General features: G+C 30.2%; 1 long non-coding RNA gene across 2 annotated transcripts in view; it reads left to right on the top strand.

Moving 5' to 3' along the window:
- Nucleotides 1-4649, top strand: part of LOC110386944 (uncharacterized) — a 12167-nt gene extending 7518 nt beyond the window's left edge. For both annotated transcript variants that reach the window (NR_147889.1, NR_147888.1), the window contains exon 3: nucleotides 4350-4649. This is a non-coding gene — a long non-coding RNA (uncharacterized lncRNA). The remainder of the gene's footprint in view (nucleotides 1-4349) is intronic.
- The last annotated feature ends 4942 nt before the right edge of the window (nucleotides 4650-9591 follow it).

The raw sequence follows: 9591 nt of genomic DNA, 5'->3' as shown, positions 1-9591 counted from the left end.
CTACCAGTGCCCGCGCCTCAAGGAATGAATTTTCTTCATGCATCTGCATTTTTTCCATACACCTACGAGTGAGATGGAAAAATAAAAAATAATTAATGTTGCTACGTACAAATTTTCTTTGTATTATTAAATAGTTAATTATATTAAAAAATAATTAATATCATTATATATAATATTAAAATTTCTAATATATATTTAATACTTATATAAATTTATATAATTAATTTTATAACCATTAATACACATATAACCTGTGACTGATTAACCCATATGGATTGATAGTTGGTATAAAGGACGCAAGAGTAATGTTAGAATTATAAAAGATATGTTTGGGTGTAGGAAAAAAATATGACTAATGCAGAAATAAAATCCCAACTCTCAATAGTGGTACAAAATGGATCCCTTATAGGTGGTCCACCGAGAGTTTTAATTATCCTATTCAAGAGAGGAGTTTTGTATTTATCTCTCTAATTTACGAGAAGTATTAAAATATTTAAGAATTAGACAAAAAAATAAATACATAATTGAAAAGATAATAATTAACACAATCTTAAAATTTTAAATATGTATAAATAAAAATAAAATATTATAAGAGATGAACACATAAAATAATAAGTGACTAACAAATAGGATTCATCATGTGAAATCGAAACATAAAGGTTATTGCTACATGCACCCAGCATAATTGTTAATACACCTAGTAAAACAGTAAAATTTAATTTTCATCCTTTCATAAAGTTGATACGAATTGATGAATCCGTAAGCTTGATACGGATTGTCAATCCATAAGACTTACGAATTGGCCAATTCGTATGAGGCTTACGGATTGACCAATTCATATTGGGCTTACGGATTCGCTATTCCATATTAGTTATACGGAAGGGCAAAAATGGAGTTTCACGGTTTTATTGGGTGTAACAGAAATTATGCTAGTGCGCATAGCAACGACCAAACTGAAGTTGGTGGATGGACCTGGGTAGGTCGGGTTTCAGCCCAGTTGGCTCATATAGTCCAAATAATAGTGATGAATTGGATTAGTATATACAAAAGCAAAATGTTTTTTTTTATTATTTACCAAAAGCTAGCTGCTTGCTGCTTTAGCAATACTAGTTATCAAGAGTTTCTTCAAGCAATATTGGACCAATGTCATAATCATACTATTAATAGTTCTCTTAAGAGCATGTTAGGATTCAAGCTATAAGAGCTTTTATAGTCTTTTTCACTAAAAAAATATTTTTTTATCATTCAGAATAAAAAACAACAAGAACAAAGGATAAATTAACTCTTATCTAACAAAAGACTCCCCCATGGTGTCAGCTAACAAAAGATCACTAATTTAAGAAGGACTTGATTCTCACTTAATCAATTATTGATTCGTAGATGAATCTAATTTTGCTAACCAGTTCGTGCATTGGTTCACTTCTCTTAAAAACATGAGAAAAAGAAAGCTTGCCAAGTTTCAATAAAGAAACTCTTAAAACCTCTTTTAGCATTAGATTTAAACATGTTCTTAGTTACATTCAATTGTGCATCATCGATTCGTTTTGTTATTCCTAGCGAACATTTTGTTTTATATTGATGATTCACAACTGTGTAGGTAATTGTCGTTGATAAAGTTTTAACCTTCATTTTTCACATCCCCTATATTTCTAGTCTTACAAAATGTCATTTCTCTTGTATCTATTAATTAAAACAAACTTTTATTAAAAAATTATTATGAGCGTGTTTCGATCCGCACCAAAGGCCCTTGGACGTGCGTATTTCATGGTCAAACATGAGAAAGTCAGTTGACCGTGATGTTTGGCTTCTCCACTATACTCGATTCACCTCGTCGAAATCGATTTTGAAGCAAAGCATGGTTGAGGCAGCTTCCACGTCAAGTTAAAATTGATTTCTACATTTGGATCTTTGATTTCTCTTATTTGTCCTTCACCCAACATGTGTCTCAATGAATCTCTATCATTCATTCAAATTAAACTCTTCATCTACCGATTAATGTTGATGGGCATTTGATGTTGTGTGTTTGTGTTTTGTCGCCATTATCAACCTGCGCATCTAATGGGCATTAAATTTAGTTCAGTTCCTTTCACATTGGACAGTGTTGGATAAATTTGTTTCAATTAATGTTGATAATTCCTTTTGTAGTATGGATTGCAACCTATCTCAATTGGTGCAACCTGTTTCGTTACATTTAGGAGAGAAAAAATGGTTGACTATTTTGGTTTCGATGATTTGAATCAAAATAGATTGTTCATGTTACAATCAATAGACAAGCAACTACCATTTGTCTCAGAGGCTATTTAACTTTGCTTATGTTCATTTGTCTCTAAAGAAGACTCTTATCCTCTTTTGTCTCTTTGGTAGCTCTTTGCTTTGATATTTTTTGTTACTTTCAAGTGTTTTCTAAATTTTTATGGTTTTGTGAGTGTCATTTTAATGCATTGGTTTTAGCTTATTACATAGGTTCAACTTGGTGCAGAGGTTGTTGAAAGAGTTTATTGAAGGAAAGTATTGAGGTTAAGATTTAATTACTAATATCCTCCTTAGGTAATGGAGTCTTGGCACTTCCATTGATTTTCCATACCTAGAAATATCAAATAATATTGACTAACATTAATTTAATTGAGCCAAGAATCTAATTAAAAAAATTACAAAGTTCCCTCCATTTTTCCACCTTAGTTAAGCACAGGTACTTTTTGTCAAACTTTCCTATCAGCAAAGTTGATAGTCGAAAAAAATACCACACTTAGTTAGCATGAATGATTGAACATAAAAACCAAGTCAAATTACAAGTGACAAGAAATAATGTCCACTTCCGATTATGTGGGTTGGTGGATGCTTCACTGGCCACCTTAAAGTAACAAAAATGATATTACCAATTCTACCTTTTTTTTATTGATGAATGAATTTCATATTGGTTCCAATAAAAAAGAATAGACCCAGATTATTAACTGTTAATAGTGGAGTAATTTCATTTGGTTAGTTGCAATGACATTTACCTCTTATCATTTCTGCATGTTAAAGTTTTGTTAATCATGCATCAAGAAAAGTTTTTAATGTAGAATTATGAGTACTGAGAAAGAAAAAACTTCTTGGGACCTTAAAGCAACTGAAGGATTTATCATAGCATGCTTGGAACAAGTGTCCAAAGGAGAATGACTTGGTACAAGTTTTATCAAGAATGGGTGGAATGGAATTGCATCCAGATTTAAGGAGTTGACTGGAAAAAATTATGACAAACCAAAGTTTAAGAACAAGTTTAGTAACCTCAGAAGAGAATGATGAGTATGGTATATATAAACTATTTGGTAAAGAAACTGGTCTTGGATGGGACAATGCCAAAAATACTTTTGATGCAAGTGATGAGTGTGAAAGAAAAAACAATTGATATGTGTTACATAAATGTGTATTGTTGTAAGTCTAAGTTTTTTGTTTAGTGTATTTATCCTATGATAAATTATGAATGTGCAAGAAAATCCTTTATATAAAAAATTTAGGATCAAGGGACTTCCATTTGCTCACAAGTTGATCGAACTTTTTAAGGATGTAGTTGTTAATGGAGAGTTCCAATAGGCTCCCTCGTCTGGGATATTGCCTGCTAGTGTTGAGGTTGATATAAATGATGGGTATCATCCAAGTCTTCAGAGCATTGACCTAGATTTAGAGGAAGGCTCGGGTGATAGTGAAGATGCAAGTGTTGGTGCAACATATGCTTTTGAGGGAATTCATTTGAATGATTCACAAGAAATTGTCAGCCAAGGAATTGGTAGCCAAAAGAGTAGGAAAAGAGAAAAAGAATTAATCACACTGAAAAGTTAAGCAAGAAGAAGACAACTACCTCTTCAAGAATAGTTGGTGCAGTTAATGTGATTGCAGAAACATGTAAGTCATGCAATAAAGTTGTGGCAAGTGCATCTATTTAGGAAGTGATGAATGAGCTTAAGACACTACCTGAATTACAAAAGGATTTACTATTTCATACAAAATGTTGCAACCTGATGATGTTAAAGCCAACAAGAGATATATTTATTGCCATGCGAGGTTTAGATGAGCAAAGAATGTACTGGCTTAGGGATGCAATTAAAAACCCCTTACTGTTCAAGGTTACCAACTAGATGTATGGATTAAGGATGCAATTAAAAACCCCTTATTATTATGTACTAGAGCTTAGATGTTTGCTTGTGGTGATATGAGTCATGTTTTGTTGAAATCATATTATGTTTTGCTGTCAAATTTGGTTATGTTTCTTATTTGGCTTGTAATGAACTATATTATGTTTAGTAATGAACTTATGTTTTATCATGTGTATCTTGATATATTATGTATTTTGTAATACTGATTCTATACAGGTAAAAAATGAATGACTTTCTTGAACAATTGGAATCAAATACCAATGAAGATGATGAACTTATGGAGCAAGCATCTTATGTGGTTGTGTTTATTGGTGAATATGCAATAAAACATCTATGTAAAGAGATATGTAGAACCAACAAACAAATAGGGCATGCATGGGTGCAAGAAGTATTGCAAGGTCATCCTATTCATTGTTATGAGATGTTTTGTATGGAAAAACATATTTTTTACATGCTTTGCTCTAAATTGGTTGATCACGTGAAAGGAAATAAGAACCTTCAAGAGAGGTTTTAAGACTCTGAAGAAAATATGAGTAGACATCTCCATGAGGTATTAATTGCTCTCCTTAAGTTGTCTATGGAATATATTAGGCCACTAGATCCTTTGTTTCGTGATAGTCATGCCAAAATAGAAAATGATACATGGTATTGGCCATTTTTTAAGAATGTCATAGGGACAAATGATGGTACACATGTTCCATGTATGATTACTCATAGTGAGCAAGCTAGATTTATTAGAAGAAAAGGTATTCCAACACAAAATATAATGGTTGTATGTGGTTGGAACATGTGTTTTTACTTTTGTATTAACCGGATGGGAAGGTACCACCCATGATGCTCGAATCTTCGATTATGCTCTCACAACTTCTAACATGAATTTTCCACACCCTCCTCAAGGTATTATTTTTTTGTTTCACTTCAATTGAATTTTATTCTCATTTAAATTTATTTATACAAATTTTTACCTTTCTCAACAAGTAAATATTATTTGGTAGATGCTGACTATCTAACACCAATGAGATATGTTGGTCCTTACAGTTATGAACGCTACCACCTTCTTGATTTTAGATGTAGATCTGGGTTGGCAAATAATAATGAATGAAGTTTTCAATTATTATCATTCGAGTTTAAGGTGCACAATGGAAAGAACTTTTGGAGTATGAAAGAATAGATATGCAATCTTGCGATGCGTGCCTAAGTACAAATTTGAAACACAAGTGTAAATAGTTTGTGCAATGATGACTATACACAATTTTATTAGAAGAAATATTAAGAGTGATACTGATTTTACATGTCATGAAGATGAAAACATAAACCTTGACTTAGATGACAATTACCACAATGCAGTTAATTTGGACCAAACCCAAGTTGTAAATGTCATTTATTCACCTGTGTTCGAAATTCAATACGAGATGAAATTGTACAAGTCTTAAATCAAAATTAGTATTGTTGTGGTAGGACAAAATTGTGTTATATTAAGAATTATTGATCGCTTTTGTATTTTTTTGTCCCTACTTTATAAATACATTGTTATGTTAATTTAGATTGTAAGTTTTTATTTAGGAGATGCATTTTATTTTACAAGCTAATATTTTAATTAATAATTTTATTTAAAAAACTTGTTATAAACCTACTTATTTGTTTTAAATTAATAATCAACATATCAATATGATAATAAATAATAAATAAGAATACATAAGACATGTACAAATAACTAAAATCCATTTTAGTAATTACATACTCAAAATCAATTTTGATTCAAAGTATCTAAACAATATTTTCTTAACAAATTTTTTTTGATATATGATATCCAAACAAAAATCATGTTATCTTATTATGAATTATATAAAATTAATTTATTCAAAATCAATTTTATCATCCTCAATTCAAATAGGCACTATTCCCGGTAGATTTATTCTTTTCATTCAAAGTCTTTGATATACTAACACAATGAAACTAGCTTCGATGCATTTTCTGTTTTGTTTTGTTTGATGTCCAATTATCCATATATAATTATAACGTGGTGAGGATGCTGTTGTTCAAAATATTATTTGACAATGCCAGCCATAGCCTATTATCATTTTTCTAACGTGGTCATCACGTACAAACCATGCCCATTATCATTAAATTAGCCATTTTCAAATCCTTAATCCTTGTGTTCAAGTCAATTCAATTTCACTCATGAATGAAGGCTCATGCATGTGATGACTTTTTTTAGCAAAAGGGGTATATTTTTTTTTTGTTATTTTCCAATCGGGGTAAATTTAAAAAAATTAGGATAAGTCGTAATAGGTGTTATGATTTTTTATTCTTTTTAACTGAAGTTGTAAAATTATTTATGGTTTCAATTAAAATTTTTTTACGACTTTGAAGTTGTAGGGAATTTTTTTTTACGACTTTAAAGTTGTAAAACCTTTTTTTATTAACGAATTTGAAGTAGTAAATCATTTTTTTTAATGTTTAAGTTATTTTATTTTTCAAATTTATAATTTTTTTACAGATTTTTTCTTATTTTTAAAATTTTTAAAAAATTATTTAAATGTGTAATAAATAATATTAATTTTATTTATTATTAGTATATTTTTTATGATTTTATTTTATATGTTATTAGTTTATTTTAATGTTTTATTATTTAAAATATGTTACATATTTTGAATATTGTTTTATTTAAATATTTATGTTTATTTAAAATTTAGATAATCTATTAATAAAAATACATAATAAAATTAAAAACAACGTAATTAATATATTAATATAAAACGTATAATACAAATGAAAGAAAAACATAAAAAGTACAAGTTATATTAGTCATGTACTTGTTTGTATGGACAGTTAGTACGATTATATCCTTCACTTCTACATAATGAGCATTTCTTAGGCTTATTTGGAATTGGTTCGTCCATCTCATTATGTGTTCGAGTAATGGCTGACCTGCCTGATGTTTGTTGTCGTTTCGAAGGATTAGACATAAAATGTGGATCTAAATATTGAGACCATGTGTCTTTACTTTCAGGGGAATGAAAGTGATGTTGATAAACTTTGAAAATGTTTTCCAACTTGTATATAGGGTCAACAAAGTCATCATAATTTAAATTGCAAAAAGCACACGTTGCAATTGCATGCAAGCAGGATAGTCTAAATGCTTGAAATTGTCCACAATCACATGACCATTCATTCAATTTGATAGTGCATATCATTGCTTGTCGACCAAGTCACTTATTTGCAATTTCTTGAACCTCAAACTCCCATGTTTCTCGAACATACATGCGAACATAATGCGAGGTAATAATGTGTTGATTTTTTTCATCATGACATATACGTCTTCAGAGTACCTATGTCCTGCCTTTATCATATTCATGATTTTGATGCCATTAATAACAAATGAATCATTTATTTTATTGAATGTTTCATTGACTAAGGCAGTAATAGGTAATGTTCGGGCTCCTTTCAAAATAGAATTCATACATTCGATAAGGTTGATAGTCATATGACCATACTTTCCTTCATCGTAGGCCTGAGTCCATTTACTCTTAGGAATTTGATCCAACTAATCTGCTGCTTATGAAAACTTTGCTCGTATTACGAGCAACTTTGCCGCAAATCATGGTTTCCTCATCTCATATCTTATGCCAAAAGATAAAACAATAAATAATAAATATAGTGAAGATGTAATAAAGCAATAATATGATGCATGAAAAAAGAAGAAGCATGCCAATATTGATGACTTGTTTTTTTAAGTCAACATTTTTAAATTGTTTGTTGAAATTTGATGCAATGTGGCAAATGCAATACATAGACGAAACATTCGGTCCGTTCCACCCAATGCGTTCCGATTATAAAGCTGCTAGCAAATCGGTTTCCTGTCTGATATAATACACAAATTTGGTTGCGGTGTAACATATCTCCGCAAATAATGCAAGAATCACATCCAAGCTTCTCCAATCTCGCTCTCAACAATTGCAAAAGCAAGTGAAAAATTGTTCTTACTACCATCTTGTTCGATGGCAGTCAACAAAATACCATGATATTTTCCAGTTAAAAATGTTTCATCTACTTGCACAAGTGGCTTGCAATATTGGAAGCCTTCAATGCATGGGTTAAATGCCCAAAATACTCGATTAAGAATCACCCTAGGAGGGCCATCGTCACCTTCCTCCATTAAGATGAAGATTTGTATTTTATTATGGTACCATGGTACAAAATGTTTAGCAGCTGTCAACCATACAGGCAGGTAACTATATGATTGTTCCCAACTTCCAAATGTCATTTCAAGGGCTTTTTGTTTAGTTGTCCATGCTTTTTTGTATGAAATAGTGTAACCAAACCGTTGATGCATGTCTACAATCAAGGTTTTGATTTTGATACCAGGATTTGTTTTCACTAAATGAACAATATTATGGGTAATTACAGAAGAGTCTAACCTAACATGATCTTGTGATATGAAAGAATTTGTGTAGGTGTGAATACCGTTTAATTTCTTCAACTCCCACCTCTTGCGTATTTTGCTAAACGATACTCTCGCCCTCCAATAACATTCATTACCATATTGATTACACATGACAATGTACTTGTCACTCTTGTTCTCGATCACATCAAAATTAAATGAATGCATAAATTGAAATTGTTTAATGACATTCACAACTGCTTGTTTTGATTCAAATGTCAACCCTTCGTAAAGGTCATTTGCACTAGCACTCCCTCTCCTTTGATAAGGATTTGAGTACTCTTGATTTTCTTAAAGTTGGCTACTAATAGTTTCAAAATATGAAGATGACTCACTTTGATTGCTTGGTTCACCATGTTCATGAAAATCGCGTTGTTGCTCGTCATCATTTAAGTCGCTAACATTATCTCTTATTATGAGTTCTTCGCTAGCCATCTGTAAAAAAAAAGTAATTTATTAGTGAAATGGAATCAATTTTGTGTATCTATCGTAAAAAAAAACTTTTTAAAACTTTTAAATAAATACGAAAGTGCAAAAAAAGTTTCTAATTTTGTGTATGTAACGCTAAAAAAAACAATATACCAGTAACACTCTAAGTAACACATCAAAATGAGAGAATCAATTGTTTGTTTAGATGCAACATGTGTAAAATTGTGTAAATGTGAATTGTAAGTGTCAATGACCCCTCCTTTTATAAGTTACACCAAATTGAATAGTGTTTTAAAATAGGGAATACTAACTACTGCATCCACCATCAATAAAAATAAGAATAGTTACCATAAAATAATGAATTCTTTAACTAATTTAATATTCTAAAAATTAATTTATGTAAATAAACCCTAAATTAATAATAAGTAAACACTAATATACTAAAACATAAAATAGTAACTAAACAAAATTAATTTAACATGTATAATAATTTATCTAACTAAACCCTAAATTAATAATAACTAAACACTAATATACTAAAACATAAAATAGTAACTAAATAAAATTAATTTAAAATGTATAATA

The sequence above is a fragment of the Glycine max genome, chromosome 2 (genome assembly GCF_000004515.6).
Source record: "Glycine max cultivar Williams 82 chromosome 2, Glycine_max_v4.0, whole genome shotgun sequence".
Classification (NCBI taxonomy): domain Eukaryota; kingdom Viridiplantae; phylum Streptophyta; class Magnoliopsida; order Fabales; family Fabaceae; genus Glycine; species Glycine max.
Note: the sequence above shows the minus strand (reverse complement) of the source record. Positions and strands in the feature narration are given on the sequence as shown.